The following is a 16,708-nucleotide window of genomic DNA, read 5'->3' as shown; positions in this document are numbered from 1 at the left end:
CAACCAGTCAATCCTAAGGGAAATCAGTCCTGAATATCATTGGAAGGATTGATGCTGAAGCTGAAACTCCCAACACTTTGGCCACCTGACAGGAAGAACTGACTCGTTGGAAAAGACCCTGATGCTGGGCAAGACTGAGGCAGGAGAAGAGGACAACAGAGGATGAGATGGTTGGATGGCATCACAGTCTCCATCTGTGGAGTCTGAGCAGGCTCTGGGAGTTGGTGATGGACAGGGAAGCCTGGCATGCTGCAGTCCATGGGGTCGCAAAGAGTCAGACGCAACTGAGCAACTGAACTGATTGACTCCCAGGCAGGCTCTGTGCGCTGATGGAGCAGGCCAGCTCCAAGCTCAGGGGCAGGCCCTACTCGGCTAGAACCTGGGGCTGGGGGTGGGGGGTGGTGTCGAGGGGGACACGCCTTTTCTTTAAAGGTTCAGATGGTACTGTCAGGCAAGTGTATGCTCCTTGGTTCTGTCTTGTCACAACAAAGATTTGGAGCTATGGACATTAAAGCCCTCATCACGTCACAGCTCTTGGGTCTTGGACAAACTGTGTTATAGCTCTTAGACAAATCAGTGTTACAGCTCTATTTTATTTAGAAGATAGCAAGAGAATCCATCCTCGAAGCGTGAGGGCATGCCAACCCAAAGATGTGAAGAGAGTGGAGGAGCGCTCCAGTGAGAGGTGGGCGGGGGTGGGGGTGGGGGGGGAGAGACAGAGACAGCGAGAGCTCAGCAAGCCCTTTGGCTCCTCTTTTCATACGTTTTTCCCTCCCCCTGGGCCTGCCCTATGCAAATTGGGCTAGCCAGGAGTGCTGTTTGTTCTACCTGAAGTCCTCACTCTGGTCCTCGGACCTTCCTTTGTTCTATTTTTGCAGGCTTTTCCCTTCCTTGTCTTTTAGCCACTGCCTTTTTGGACTCCTATTTCCTATTCTAACTACCTAACAGTACCTAGCTCAAGCTTTTCAGGTCACATGTGTGTCTGTTCTTTATTCCCCCTCCCAGCACTTTATGAATGCACAAGTCATCCCAAGCTTGTAGACGATACAGACACAGGCCACAGGCCTGTCCCCAGGACTCACGGGTGGGCCTCTAGTGTGACCACTGGTGGCCTGGGAAGGGCAGAGGACTCAGGGGGCCCAGTCAGCACGACTCTCAGATCACGTGCTGATGGAGCACCCCCCTGCCTGGGCAGCCTCATTCCCAAGGCCTCCTGGTCCTCAGGGGCTCTGCTCAAGGCTGTGGCATCACAGGGAAGCTTGCTCTGATCACCTGAAGCTCCTGGGATGAAAACATCTCGGCACGCAGGGCCCATGCCCTGACTTTGAGCCTCTCTGCACGTGGGGCCTTGGGCTGGCCTGGGACATGGGCGTCATGGATGAGGAGCAGGTTCTGAGCAGCCAGATGATGTCTGAGTCACAGGATAGTGAGGGGTAGGGTGGGGTGAACCTGTCCAGCCCAGCCTGTGCCCCTCACACCAGGCTGGCACAGCCCTGAAGACCCCTCCCCTCCCCCTACCTTCCCTCCCACTCTGCCCCCAGCTCCAGACTATGGACAACGTCACAGCAAGTTCATTTCCCAATGTGCACAGGACACATGGCCCGAGGCACCGAAACACCATCTGAAGGTCCTCAGTGTCCTGCCGGTCTGCCTGGCGCCCTGGAACTCACCTCAGGCCACCTTCCTGGTAGGGGTATATGGCAGGCGATAAGAACCAGCCTGACCACCTCTGGGTTTAAACATTTCAGGACTTGGTACACAGATGGGCCCTGGCTGAGTCAGTGCTAGCCCCAGGTTCCCAGTGTAACCACCCTGGGTCAGAACTCCTCCTCTGGTCCTGGAGATGGGGGTGGGCGGTGAGTGTGTGTTCCCAGCAAAGCTGAGGCTGCTCTGGGCCCATCCCATGCCCATGTAGGATTAATGGAGGGGGCTGGGGGCCCAGAAGAGGAGGTTCATCAGGAGCTGAACAGATGCCAAGCTACGTGTCCACTCCTGAGAGGAGCTGGCTGAAGCTTTAGTAGCATCTGATTTTTATCACTCTAGTCTCATGCTTTTTTAAAAAAAATAGGGCAAAAAAATATGTCTCAAATAAATATAAGACAGTATACTGGTTACCACTCATTAGCAGTTTTAGCTTCCTGACATTTTCAGAAACCAAGAAATCAGTAACTTACTTTTAGACTATCATCTGGGCTACCCTGGTGGCTCAGACAGTAAAGAATCCACCTGCAACACAGAAGACCTGGGTTTGATCCCCAGTCTGGAGAAGGGAAGCCATTCCCTGGAGAAGGGAATGGCTACCCACTCAGTATTCTTGCCTGGAGAATTCCATGGACAGAGGAGCCTGGCGGGCTATACAGTCCATGGGGCCACAAAGACTGGGACATGACTGAGCTTCTAACACAAACACACACACACAAACATTTCACAGGGACGACAAAGTGGCTTCCAAAGAACAATTAAATGTGGTCCTTCCCCACCATCAAGTGACCGAAACCAACACTCCCTGAGGTGCAGCAAGGCCTGAGTGAACTGTGGCTGTGGCAGGTGGCGGTCTCAGCAGGACCAGCCTGGACCATGCTCGGCCAGCGGGGGACAGGGACTGGGTCACTCGGGTCAGCTTGCCCCATGTGAGCAGGACGGGCGGCCCCCAGGCTAGAACAGAGGGTCAGGGAGCCAGGCTGACAGTTGGCCCTTCTCAGGGCTGCTGGACTACCACACTTCGCTGGATTGTTGACCAAGACAGTGGTTTCTACACCTGGGACACAGCATTCTGTGGAAAGCCGTCCTGAGAATCAGGATGTGAACGCTCAGCGAGCAGCTCCTGGCCATTGGCCTGAGCCCCTCACCCCTCCTTCCAGCTTTCCCAAACAGCCCTGAGCTACAAGCTGAAACCAGTCACACACCTGCCCCAGAGCAGGCGAGGTCTTTGTTCTTTGTCCCTGACAAGTCCTTCTGCACCATTCTGTCCTACATGTGGCAACCGGAGAAGTCCTTGTTCTGCTGCATGGTCAGGCTGTCTGGTTCAGCTGGTGAGAAGCAGCAAGGCAGCCAGTGCTCCCAGCAGAGGCTTCATGCACTCACGTGGATCCTATCCCCCAACTCCTGGGGTAGAGAGGGGACAGCCAGATCCCTACAAGCACATTTCTAGGCATCACCTGCATTTCCTTGGACAACCTTCACTTTCACAGTTGCACAGGGAGGTAAACAGAATGGTGTCTGGGTGGTGGTGGTGCTCTGGCTGCTGCTCTTTGCACTGAAGGCTGTGCGATCACAGCTGCCAGCACCTCTGTGGCGGCTGGGGCCCCTTCCTGGACGGCCATGGGTCTGACACAGAGTGAAGGGGAGAAGGACCGGCTTTCCTCAGGGGGCTGTGGGATCCCACCTCAAGGAACCTGACCTCTCAGGCACCTGCAGGACCCTCCCTGTTTGGTGCACCCGTCTTGGCCCTGGGGCCTGAAAGTCGCTGTCTCCCATGTCCACGTGTACTGGCAAGCTCTGTGTGTCATGCCCCCAGGTCGGGAGACCTCCACCATAAACCCCTCTCTGGAGACGACGGAGGCAGAGGTTAGAGTACAACAGTCAGGGGTGACCTCAGGTTCTACAGCTGTCGTGAGGCTGACCACCCAGCAGGAGCAGCATGCAGGCCTTGGTCACGGAGGCACCACTCTCGATCCTGCTGCTGAGGTTCACACCACCCGCTTCGACAGGAGGGAGGCTCATGTTTCCTTGCAGGACACATAGGAGGCCATGGCTTCCAGGGCACACACAGCCCCCCTGGATACGGGCTCCGGCTGGGCCCTTTGCCTGGCTTCTGCCAAGAGGATGTTAGCAAACACTGTGCAGTGGCTGAGAAGCCCTGTGACCGAGCTCTGCTGGCCGCGTCTCTTGCAGGTGACTGAGTCATGCCAGTGCAAGCAACAGCCAGGGCCACAGCGGGTCCCAGGCCACAAACCATGGGAGGGGAGTGGCCCATGGGAGTCCCAGCTAATACGGGCTGCACCCCAAGAAGCAGAGATGAGCTGTCCCACCTGCTGGCCCTCAGCATCATGAGCAAATAAAGGAATGCTTCAAGTCACTTAGTTTTCAGGTGGTTTTTGTTCATTAAGGATGAACTCCTAGGAGGCATTACAGGAGTCTTGACTTCTCCAAGCCCTCACAAGCACCCCTTTGAACCCTGTGCTGGCACTTAGCCCTCAGGAGGGTGTTGGGCTTGCCTGGTGGCTGGCTGGCCCCGAAGGCAGGTTTTCCTTTCCATCAGACAGCAACCTGAAACAGATAACTGGCCGGCTGCTGCACTTTCCCCTGTGGTTAAATTATGCTCCAAGCCACTGAGTCTCAGGGAAGCTCAGTTCTGTCTGATGACAAGGAATAGCTGCAAGAGGGAACCATCATGGAGCGCTGCGCTAGCCTCTGTCCCCACATTTGACTTTTCTCCCCCATTTTAACAGGAGAAAACAGGCAGAGGTCCGGAGAGACCTCCTGGCCTCACAGCTGAGGAGGGCGGCAGTGGCACTTGACCTCGGAGTCTTGCGGTCACCGGCCTTGCGCAGGTGGAGGCCCCAGGCTTGCCCAGCTGCCCTGGCGGACGACCAGTGGCCCAAGTGCCTTCAAGAATTAGTTTTCCCTACCCAACTATTGTGTGTTGAGTAGACGTGCTGCTTCGAGTTGCTTATTCCGCTTCGGGACGTGGCACTTCTACAAATGCTTGCCGTCCGGGGTGCAAACGTTCTTGGTGTAGCTGTTCAGGAGCCAGTGGATACAGACAAGAGTCCGCGTACTGCCCGGCTGCAAGAAGCTTTCACTGACTCACGGCAAACCCACCGACCACCACCCCCAACCGCTCATCTGGACTCGCTTCTGCTCGCATCCAGGGCGCCCCTGGGGCCGTGACCCCACCTCCTCCTCCTCCCAACTCGTCCCGACCAGACCCCGCACAGGCCGGATGCACCTTCGCGTCCCGCTCCCGGCGCGCCCTCCAGTGCGGGGATTGTGTGGACCGGCTCGCTTTGTCCAGGGCTTCATGCTTTAGGGCGGGGTGTCGTGGTGCGGGCCCCGCCGGGTTTTCCGCTTCTCGCGTCCCACCCGGGTCCCCGGAGCCCATCCCCACCCTGGCGCCGCGTCCTCCCGATCCTCCGCGTACTACCGGCAGGGTTCTGCGGGGCATGCGTGCGCGCGCCCTCCTGCGTCTTGGCGTCGCTCCCCGGCGTGCGCGCGGCCGGCGGCGGGGGCGGTGGGAGGGCGGAGCCGATGCTGGGGGCGGAGGGCGGAGGCTGAGGCAAAGGCTGAGGCGACGGCTGAGGCGGCGGCCGGTCTGGCCGCGCTCGGGGGCGCGCTCGGGAGCGCGCTCGGGGCCGCGCCAGGCCACGGCCAGCGCGCCGCAGCCCCCGGCGCCCGAGCAGAGTCCCGCGGACTCGCTGTCCGAGCCCAGGCGTTGAGCTGCGCGGAGCTGAGCGGCCCGCGGCTGAGGTGAGGCGCGCTGGCGGGGGCGGCAGGGCGGCGGGGTCTGGGGGGGACGGCGGGGCTCGGACACCGCGGGCGGACACCACGGCCCGACCACGCTGCCGGGCAGCGCTGGGCAGCGCCGCGACCGCGTTTATGTAAGCGCCGCCGGGCAGGTGGTGAGGCCGCGCCGGGCGTGCGGCTCGAGCGGGACCCGTGCTGCCCCGAGCCCTGTCCGGAGGGGCCGCGGCCGCCCGCCAGGGGAGGCTTCGCCTAGGACGGCCCCGCGTCTCCTCCCCGGGCGCCGCATAAGCGCGGGATGCGCTGCGCTGCGCCGCGCCGCGCCGCGGGATGGAGGGAGGCTGCGTTCCCAGAGTGAAGCTGCGCCCCGGCGCGTGTACACCGAACCCGGGATGGAGGGGAGCCTGCGCCCCCGGGGACAACCCTGTCCCCTCCCCGGGGGTGCTGTTTCTGCTCCGGATGCGCTGCGCCCTAGGGAGGGAAGGCTGCTCCCGGGACGGCCCCCGGGTCCCCTTCGGGAGAGCGCCGTGTCCGCGCGGGGTGCCCTGCGCTGCGCAGAGGGGAGAGGCACCCCCGGGGGAGGTTGCGCCCCCGGGGAAAGGGAGGCTGCGCCAGGGCGGCCCGCGTCCCCTCGCTAGGGCGCAGTGTCCGCGTGGGATGCTTTTCGCCGCGGGCGTCGCGGGGCGGGGAAGTTCCCGCTGGTGCCCGGCGTCTGAGGCGACTGGGGGCTCGAGGTGAATTCTGTCGTGCTCAGGTCTGCAGTAGGAAAATCACCGAGCTGTGAACGGGTCTGGGGGAAGGTGTCAAGATGGGCTGTGGACGCTACAACGGGTGGGAGTCCCAGTATACAGACTGGAGAACCTGAAATGTGTTCTAATACCGATTTATATATGCGAGACCCACAGCGCCGTGTTTGGTTCGCAGTTCATATTTTTAGCCAGCAGGTTTGGGTTGTTACTAATGATAAGGGCGTTTATTTATTTATTTTTTTCCCCAACACAAGCAATAGTGGTTAGCATTCAGCCCTCTAAGTATAAGGAAAACTGGCTTGGTTGTCAGACTTACTTTTCTACTCTTAGTGCCCTAATTGAGATGATGATCAGTTAAGTTTTGAGAATAGGAATATTTATTTACCTCCCTTTAATCTCTCCTAAATTTACAGTATATTTTATTCCTTCAAAAGGTGCCACCTAGAGCTACAGTTTCCAAAACCTGGGATGTGTTAGGAGCAGTTCCAGCAGTGTCTTTTGATACCGTGGTTTCTCTGAGGCTGAGATTCCTTTACCTGCTTGCTGAGGGTTTCCCTGAGGGGAAAGGGAGAAGGAAAATGCAAAGGTTGGCTGGTACCCTTCCTCTTGGGTGTGAGAAGTTGCTGTCCTCCCTGCAGGGTCCCTCCAGGGACAGGGTCCCCTCCCCATGCCACCCACAGCAGGGCCTGTAAAGTATTGGTTGAGAGTGGCTCAGCTGGGTGGTGAGCCCGCCCTTCTGGGGTGGAGGCAGGGACTGACCCCTGCTTTGCAGGGAGAACTTTATCTCTGAGTGGCATCCTGTTTGACATCTGAATGTTCCTGAGACTGAGTGTATTCAGGGACATCTTCAACAAAAATTGAAGCTGTAAGTGGAAGGGGAAAAAAAAAAGGCTTTCTGCAGGGGGCAGTGGTGAAAAGAAAATTGGTCCAGCTCTGAGAAAGTGATGACACATGGCTCTGGAGATGCAGCATGCTCATGAGGTCAGTTCTGACCTGGGAGGTGAAGGACGGACAGTTAGCTAGTAACAGCTTCCTCAAGAAACTTCTCAGCCTATAGGCGAATCCAGTCCTCCGTAAATTTACAGGTTGTAAAAGTATCTCAACTGCTTTTAGGTTGGAGTAGGAACATTCTTTAAATTTATATTTATCTGGTGAACGAATGAAGCAGACTGATTCACTTGGCAGGTACTTATCTGTGTCGTGCTGCTCACTGTTTTAGGCTCCTTCGATACAGTGCTGAACAAATGAGGCAGAGTTCAAAAAAGCTTGAAAGCTGGCAGTTTGTTTTACTAAACTGTGTTATAGTATTACATTTTAAAAGTTACATCTGTACTTTTAGTTATAAAATTTTAAAATGTATACTATTGAAATTTTTATTTATAGATGTGAAAGTATGAGCATGCATATGCACAAAGGTATAAACACATAAGAAAACCCCATTCCACTCCACCCCAGCCACTCGGGTCCCTGCCACTGCTGTGGTCATTTGACTGTGGATTGTCCCAGCAGTAGTCAAAATATTCATGATTATGTGTATGTTTTAATATAATTTTTAATATCTGCTAAAAGTACTGCAGTGAATTTTTTTTATATATTAGTGTGCAAACAAAATCCACTAATCATTTTTTATTAATTGTCAAAATTCCTTAGCTGTAAGGTTTATTTAAGAGCTGGTTTGTATTCCCTTGAATGCTGTGATGAGCTATGTAAGTACTTAGCACCAAGGAATTTATTTAAATATTTAGGTTGGAGATAGTTAGAAAGTACATTTTCAAGATTAATAGGTGAAGTTATCCAGCCTATAAAAAACTTGTTTAAGAAAAATTGTTGGAGGAATTCCCTGGAGGTGTCAGTGGTTAGGACTTGGTGCTTCCACTGCTGCTGCTGCTGCTAAGTCGCTTCAGTCGTGCCCGACTCTGTGCGACCCCAGAGACGGCAGCCCACCAGGCTCCCCCGTCCCTGGGATTCTCCAGGCAAGAACACTGGAGTGGATTGCCATTTCCTTCTCCAATGCAGGAAAGTGAAAAATGAAAGTGAAGTCGCTCAGTTGTGTCCGACCCTCAGCGACCCCATGGACTGCAGCCTTCCAGGCTCCTCCGTCCATGGGATTTTCCAGGCAAGAGTACTGGAGTGGGGCGCCATTGTCTTCTCCATCCCACTGCTGAGGCCCTGAGTTTGATCCCTGGTCAGGGAACTAAGATCCTGCTATACGAGTGGTGGAGCAAAAAAAAAAAAAGTCAATCTTCATATGAAACTGAAGAGCTTAGAGAGGTCAGATTTTATTGGAAAACTTGATGTTTTTTGTGTCAGATTTCTAAACACAAATTTCCGAATCTGAAATTTGGTGTGATAGAAATGCCTGTGTGTACTAAGTCACTTCAGTCATGTTTGACTCTTTGTGACCCCATGGACTATAGCCCACCAGGCTCTCATGTCCGTGGGATGCTCCAGGCAAGGATACCAGAGTGGGTTACCATGCCCTCCTCCAGGGGATCTTTCCAACCCAGGGCTGGAACCTGCATCTCTTATGTCTCCTGCATCGGCAGGCAAGTTCTTTACCACTAGCGCCCCTGGTAATGCTGCTGTTGAAAAAAAGAAAAAACAGAAAAAAACCTTTAAAAAGTGTGTTCCTAATATGTGAGGTAGGAAAGACAATTTCATTTAAAAATTGTAAGTTGAAGTCATTAAGATTTTCTTGTTCCGAGAGTGACTTTTCTTTCCGAGGTTATGTTTTGCTTGGAGTGTGGACAGAGGTGTTCACCTGGCCTTGCTGTATTCTTGGTCGTCTGATTAGTACTGCCAGCTGCTCTCCTGTATGTGTGTGTTGTGTTCTAGGAGTGTACCAAAAAACGAGTTTGGTTTTCAGTTTGTGTTTGTGGTGGATTTAAAATGAAGACAGGGCAGGGAGTTGGGGGAAGTAGCTGAGAGGGCCTGGTATTCTTTCGGAGAGTGCAGTGATGCTCTGTTTGCATGGAGGGCAGTTTCGCTTCATTCCCATGCTCATCCCACAAGTGTTTACCACGTGCCAGGTCCTGTTCTAGGTGCTGGAGACAGAGCGGTAAACACGAAGGGTAGTCCCTGCCCTCAGGGGTTCACATTCTGGAGGAGACAAGGATCGTAAACCCCAGCTCCAGCCCTAAGTCCTGGCCAGAGAAAAGCACAATTCGAAATGATACGTGCACCCCAGTGTTCACTGCAGCATAATTTACAGTAGCCAAGACATGGGAGCAGCCTAAGTGTCCGTGGACAGAGGAATGGACAGAAAGATGTGGTACACGAATACAAGGGAATGTTACTCAGCCATCAGAAGGAACGAAATAATGTCATTTGCGGCACCATGGATGGACCTAGAGATTATCATATCAAGTGAACTGTCAGGCAGAGAAAAACAGATATTGCATGGTATCCCTTATATGTGTAGTTAAAAAGAGCGATACAAATGAACTTATTTACAAAGCAGAAATGGATGGCCAGACATAGAAAACAAAACTATGGCTGGTTACTAAAGGGGAAAAGTAGGGGGAGGGATAGATTAGCAGTTTGGGATTAACACACACGCTGCTGTATATAAAATAGATAACCAACAAGGGCCTACTTACTGTAGGGCACAGGGAACTCTTCTCAATGTTCTGTAATCACCTATATGGGAAAAGAATCTGAAAAAGAATAGATGTATGCTTATGTATGAGTGAATCACTTTGCTGTACATCTGATATTAACATATCTTTGTAAATTAACTATATTCCAATGTAAAATTTACAAAGTCCTGAGTGCCCTGCTGGGATGGGGATGGGGCTAGCAGGCCGGGAGGTCTATGGGGAGAGCTCAGGGTGGAGGGAGCTGGGCGCCGCCTGGCTGGGCGCTGGTGAAGGAGGTTCTGGACTCACAGGTTGGCCCCATCGTCCCAGCTTCCTGTCCTGTGCTGACGATAGCCAGGAGCCCAGTGTGGCCTGGAGGGAGGGAGGGAGGGAGGGAGGCAGGAAGTGAGCCCAGAGCCTGGCGGCTGGCTGTGGCTTGCGGAACCTGGCTTGGGGTGTGGAATTTAGACGGTAGTCTCAGCCTTGCTGGGGCTGCCTGCCTGCCTGCTTGCAGTCCCCGTTGGCGTCACAGTTTTGGACAACAGATGACACGATCTGCTTTCTCTTTGAAAAGAATTGCTCTGGCCATTATGTAGCAGTGTTTATTGGGAGCTTGTGGTGTGCCAGGCCATTTAAGCACTTCACATATATTAATTAAATTCTTGTGATCATCTGTAAGGCATGCAGTACTCTCAGTCTCCCACATTGCTGCTGCTGCTAAGTCACTTCAGTCGTGTCCAACTCTTTGCGACCCCATGGACTGCAGCCTATCAGGCTCCTCCGTCCATGGGATTTTCCAAGCAGGAGTACTGGAGTTGCGCCATCGCCTTCTCCGGTCTCCCACATTATGTGTACGTAAAGCTCGGTGCAGGGAGACCACAGATCAGGGGCCAAGGGCGGACTCCCCCGTCCCTGCCTGGGGCTGGAGGGGAGCAGCCCGGCCATGGTGACCTGCTGGGTCACCGATTTCGGCATCATTTTGTACTGAATCAGAAAATGCTGCCCATGTGCCTGTGACACAGTGCTTTCCTGTCACTTGTGTGCGTGTGCTCACTTACACCCACTGAGATAGCTTTCAGACTTTACGAATAGACTTTTAAAACCATCCCAGTCTCATTTGATGTAGAAGGAAAATGAAAGTGATGAAATGAAAATGAAAATGAAAATAAGGTGATTATAAAATTGTGTTTCACCTTTAGCATTCAGTTCCTCCGAGTTGGCGCCGTGGCTGGGTGCGCTGTGCTGTCACCATCTGTTGAGAGAAGAGCCCTTCTTGACTGTCCCGCTGCCGTCTCTGGGGCGCGTCCAAGCTTCGGGACACACGATCCCAGAGGCTGGGAGCTTTCTGTCCTACCAGCAGGTGTTAAGGAGAGGTTTCCGGTCCTCGAATGGTTTGTGGACTGACCCGTTGACGGGGTAGGGAGCTCACAGGGTAGGGAGCTCCTTCAGTCATGCCTCCTCGGAACTGCTGGGCTTGAGTGACTGCTCAGCCCCCACCCCACCTCAAAGTCGCGATAATGAGGGAAAACTCGGGTCTTAGGGCCCAGAAGCCCTGGCATATTTGCTGGTGGGGATTGCTGGCAGACTCTGAGGTGGAACAGCCCAGAAACGCCCCCAGGTGCTGGCTGGCAGAGCAGCCAGCCAGCGGAGCTGTCTCTGACCCTGGCCCACCAGCTGTGTCAGCCTGTGCTCCCTCTGCCGCCGTCCAGCGCTGCAGTTTTCTCTTCTGTAGATTAGGAGGAATGGCAACACCTGGTCCTCCATGGCCCGTGGGTCGATAGCCAAGCTGATGTAAAGGGCCTGAAACAGTATTTCACTGACGGAATTTAGGAGGGTTTACTCTGCTTGTTATCTTTGTGATCAGTCATTGAGTGGAGGTGTGTGGGTCTGCGCAGAATTTTAGGGTTGGGTTCAAGGAGAGGGTCGGGGTCATTTGTATATTGCTGGTGTTTGAGACTATAGGCTGGGCCCTGGGTGTAGACAGGGTGAGGACTGAGCCTGGGGGCTTTGGGTCCACAGAGGAGGAGGGTTTGGGGTTTAATAAGAGGCGGTGCCCTGTGGTGGGTGGAGAGCATCAGGTGTGGAGGACCCCCAGGAGGGGCCAGAGTAATGGGACAGTGACTGGAGGGTTGTGGGCTCAGGGAGCTTTTACTGTTAATTTTCAGGTAGAGTGATTGTTGTGTGTCCTGGGGCTGATATGACAGATTTCTAGCAAGAGGGGAAGCGGCCAGGGTGGAGCGGCAGGGCAGTACAGCCCCCCCACCCCACCACCCCGGAGCGAGGCGGGACTTCTGTGCTTGGGAGCCTCCGAGAATATTGCTAAGAGACACACTGCCCCTTTGAAAGGAGGGCATAAAATAAAATATAATTTTGTGCTCAGTCCAGGAACCTTGGGAACTGTGCTGTAGGACTTAGGATCTAGTTTCTTATTAGCTTGGGTGCCAAACATACCTTGGGGTATCCTTACAGAAAGATACATGTGGAAATGGCATTTTTCTTTATTAAAAATATTCACTTGTCTCTAGAAGTACCATTAACTCAACTAGAAGTGCTGGCACCTTTATTCACCAAATCCAGTCCTGCGCAGAGGGCTAACCAGACTTGGCTTCTGGTTTGCCCTTTATTTGTCTGAAAGCTCTCGAGGGAGGTGCGTCGGAGCTGGCTGCCCCCACCGCCCGGAGGCTGGCACTGTTGCTTTGGGCCGTGTGGGCTGAAGCTCCCCTGAGGCAGCAGTGTTCACTTCCAGTTGCCTGGTGAAATGGTAGAACATCTGCCCTGTGTGTTGATTTGTACTCTGTGTGGTTATTTGGGGTTTTTAGGTTTTGGAGTTCCAAAATGTCAGCCTTCTCAGTGGTTCAGTCAATAGGATGAAACACACGAGTCCCCCCGACCCCTTGTCCTCAGGCCGTGGGGGAGCCGAGGGGGAGCTGGTCACGTCCCCCTGCCCTCTGTGGACGTGGAGGTTTGGCTGGGGACATTCTCTGGCCAGACTCGTGGAGGGGGACACTCTCTGCCTCTGGGAGCCAGCCTTCCTGTGGGACGACCCAGCCAGGTGGAGGTGGGGGGCAGACACCCTGCCCCAACGTGGTGGCCACTTATCAGAGTGACTGAGGGAGGCCAGCAGCCTCCATCGGGTTATGTGTGGTGATGCCAGCTGTGGGGGCTCTCCTGGGCCTGGGAAGGGCCTGCAGAGAGGGGCGAGGGGCCCTGGAGCAGGACAGGGGGCCGTGGTGGAGGACAGACCTGGCTGGAGCCGTGTGGGGCCGCTGGGGAGGAGGGCCAGAGATGTCCGCGGAGTCAGCAGGGTTTGGTGACGCAGGGGGTCTGGGGGGCGGGGTCCAGGAAGGTTAAGAAGGGTTCTTGGAACTGTGGATCCGATGCCGCTGAGGCCAGAGGGTCCGAGGTGGGGAATCTCAGTCATGGACGTCAGCTTATGGTGGGTTTGGTTTGAGTCTGCACCTCACTTCCCCCTGCTGTGAGGTGTGCAGAGTATTTCTTTGTACATACTTAGGTGTGATCTGTAGACATAACATGCATTGTTTGTGAAAGGCAGGCACGTGTGTGCTTACACTTCTGTGGGGCAGGACTTTGCTTCCATCAGCCTTTCCTCACAGTAGATGTTTCATTGCCCCTATTTTTCAAATCAGGAACTGGCAGAAGAGGCTCAGTAACTTCCTGGGAAAGCGGAATAATTTAATTTTATTATTATTATTATTAATAACTTAATAATATTTAGCTGACATTTATTAAGTTCCTGCTATGTGTCAGGTGTGGTGGAACCAGTTTAATCTCGTTTACTCCTGAAGGTAATTTCAGAAGGTTCCTGTTCTATGGAACCATGGTTGTCCCCTTTTACCTGGCTCACCTGAGTAGCTACCTTACAGCCTCCGCTCCATTCCCCCCTGCCCTACCCACTTCTCCCTTCTCCCTGTCCGTTCTTGACCAGCAGCCAGATTCAAGCCTGTACTAGAGCCCTGTACCTGCCCCCACCTCAGGCCTCCTCTCCTGCCCTCCCCTCTGGCCATCCCCTCCAGCTGTCCCATGGCTTCACTCCTCCATGCCCTTGCCTCCCCCTCTCCCCTGCTGTGGGCCCTTCAGTCTGTTCTGTTCATCTGCCCTCCCCCCTACCCCCTCCTTTTACCAGCCTGCCTGGCAGAGTGGAGGCCTCAGGAAGGCAGGGATCTTAATTCTGCCTTTATCCTAAGGGCCCAGAACAGTGCCTGGCAGATAGAGGCACTAATCACAGTTTGCTGAATGAATGAATAAGTTTTTCTCACTTGCAATGTAGATAGTAGAATCCGAAACAAGGCTGTCTGCCTCTGAAAATATATTTTTTTCCACCCGAGCATACTGCACCCCCAGCTGCCCTCCCCCCACCAATGGGTCCCATTGTACTTGGTGAATCAGTCATATATTTACGGCCCATATGTCTGTGTTATCTCCAGATTTCTGTGCTTTTCTCTGTAGAACAGAAACATTTACAAAACATTCAAACTTGTTCTGAAACTATCAAGTGCAATATAGCAGTTAAACACAGAGTTCTCAACTTGAAAAAAAAATAGCTCTGTTCTGCTAACCCCTTTCAGGTGGCGGATTGAAATACATTCTCATAAGAACTAACAGTATCCGTTGTAGAGAAGTGATATTCCTAACTACATCTTGATGAAAGTGAGGATACTTTCCTCCCACAAGTGGGAGATTTCAGAAAAGCAGCCAAATAAAATGAAGTAGATTCACGGTGGAGGCTCAAAGGGTTTAAAGGTTGGAAGGAACGTCATGTAAGAGCTGTTTGGCAGGGGGGCCAGTGGTAGGGGGTACCGGAATGGGGCGCTGGCACTTGGTCCAGCCCCACTGCCACGTGGTGGGCTCCTCCCGCGTCTCCTCCGCAGGTCCTTGAGTGTAAAGGGTGGTCGAGCTGGCGATGTCCAAGGTCACGCTATTCCTAGAAAGCTGTTGTACCTGGGAGTCAGGTGACAAATTCTGAGTGCTCTGAGAGTTGACAGCTCTCAGTCAGCTGTCAACAAGTGTTTGTCAACAACAGCCCTGTGAGGATAGCACGGGGTGCCAGTCACCCAGTGACTGTGCATGCACAAGAGCCTGGGCTCGGCATGAGGCGTCCTGTTACCTCCCGGACCCACAGCTTTCCTGAAGGAGGGCGAGGAGGGCTTCAGGACACAGGACTGGTCTCTGGGACATCCCGATGACCCCGTCTCTTGTTTTCTCAGTCTCTGGGGACGAGACTGGATTGTACTCTGTCACATCTGACTCTGTGACACCAAGGCCCATAGTCCTCCAGGCTCGTCTGTCCATGGATTCTCCAGGCAAGGATACTGGAGTGCTGGGGAGTCCAGATGAGCCCTCTCTCTATTTTCTCAGTCTCTGGGGACGAGACTGTATTAGTTGTTGAATTAAATTGGGTGAGGATTGGGTTTTCAGGTTTTCACAGTGACGCTTTCTACTCTTTAATTTTACCCTCCAGTGAAACCAAGGGTATTGATGACATTTCCACAGGAAAAGCAGGTGCTGTGTGACCCGGCCAGTGCCCCTCGAGTTCTCCCTGAGCACAGCTGGGAAGGAGGCGCTTGATGGCTTTCAGCATTTCTCTCTGAAAGCCTCACTGTAGGAAAAGCAGGGCTTTCCCTTCAGGTCACCAGGGCTTTGAGCCACACACTAGCCGTGTAGCTGGGTAAGGTGCTCAGGACTCGGGGGCCAGAGCTCTGCTGGGAGCAGCTGGGGAGGGAAGTGCTGCATGGCCGGCGTGTGCTATTCACGGGCACAAACCCCAGGAGCCCACCCAGCCTCACTGGAGGGGGAGAGAAGCCACACAGATGGACAGATGGTGCACACCGTCAGCCTGTGGCCTGCGTGTCCAGGCTGTGGCCTGCTTGGAGGTCGTGGGCAGGAAGTACAGGGACTGGCAGGGCCTGGGGAAGCTTTGCTTTCTTGCTTTAAAAGCTAGCGTGAGCTTCACCCCCGGTAAGTGGACAAGTCAGCGCTTTTCATGAATTCTGAGTTGTGCAGCTAGTACCACAGTCCAGTTTTAAAACGTCGCCGTCACCCCAAAGTGCCCCTTGTGTCTGTGGTCAATTCCTGTTTCCACCTCCAGCCGTGGGCAACCACTGATCCGCTTTCTGTTTATCTAAGTGTGCCTTTTCTGAGCATTTCACGTAAATAGAATCGTGCAGCCTGGAGTCTTTTGAATCAGGCTTCTTTCGCCTCACGTGACTTTTTTTGGGTTCGCCTGTGCTGTAAGTGGATCAGCGGTTTGTCCCTTTTAGTGGTCGACTAGGACTCTGCTGTGTGAGGGGCACATGCCTGTTTTACCCTCCACCAGGGACGGGCGTTTGGATGCGTTCTGCCTCTTGCCTCTGTGAACAGTGTGCTCTGAGTGTTAGCGGGTGCATCTCTGTGGGAACCGGCTCTCGGGTGGGGTTGGGATGATGGCACAGCCGCTCTCGGGACCCCAGGGACACTCAGGCCTGTCGCTGCGAGGGGCACTGCGCGTCCGGAGCAGTGTGGACCCGTTAATTCTGGGATGAAGTACTGTGATGTGATGGCGCCCTCGGGGCCGAGTGTTGGGCCAAGGAGCCCTTCCCAGTGTTCGTCTGGCTTTTCCTTTCATTCATCAGAAGCCGTCTAGGAGGAACTCTGAGGTTTGTTAAAATCCACACCCTGCCTGCAGACACCATGGGCTTCATGCTTTGACACTGCAGTCCTCTTCTAGGAATTCAGCCCGAGGACACACCGCTAATAAGATGGAAATACAGATGGAAGTGACCTAACTGTGCAGTCAGGGGCAGGCAGATGGGCTCTGGGTGACCACACCATAACGAGCTATGTGGAGGTGTTGGTCTCTGATCTGAGGCGATTTCCAGAACATACAGGAAGGGAGTTGGGCCAAGCACTGGAGCGTGGCCA

General features: G+C 54.0%; 1 protein-coding gene across 10 annotated transcripts in view; it reads left to right on the top strand.

Annotated features, from left to right (window-relative positions):
- The first annotated feature begins 5,248 nt into the window (after positions 1–5,248).
- Positions 5,249–16,708, top strand: part of ADARB1 (adenosine deaminase RNA specific B1) — a 117,236-nt gene continuing 105,776 nt past the window's right edge. For 5 of the 10 annotated variants that reach the window (XR_015136569.1, XR_015136583.1, XM_086325747.1 and 2 more), the window contains exon 1: positions 5,249–5,469. The gene's annotated coding sequence lies outside the window, so the exon portion shown is untranslated. The remainder of the gene's footprint in view (positions 5,470–16,708) is intronic. The other 5 variants (XM_086325238.1, XM_086325150.1, XM_086325601.1 and 2 more) reach the window with 2 other exon arrangements.

The sequence above is a fragment of the Bos grunniens genome, chromosome 1 (assembly GCF_055505025.1).
Source record: "Bos grunniens cultivar Pamir isolate PY7600 chromosome 1, Bosgru_T2T1.0, whole genome shotgun sequence".
Taxonomy (NCBI): Eukaryota; Metazoa; Chordata; class Mammalia; order Artiodactyla; family Bovidae; genus Bos; species Bos grunniens.
This window is presented reverse-complemented; position numbering and strand designations above follow the sequence as displayed.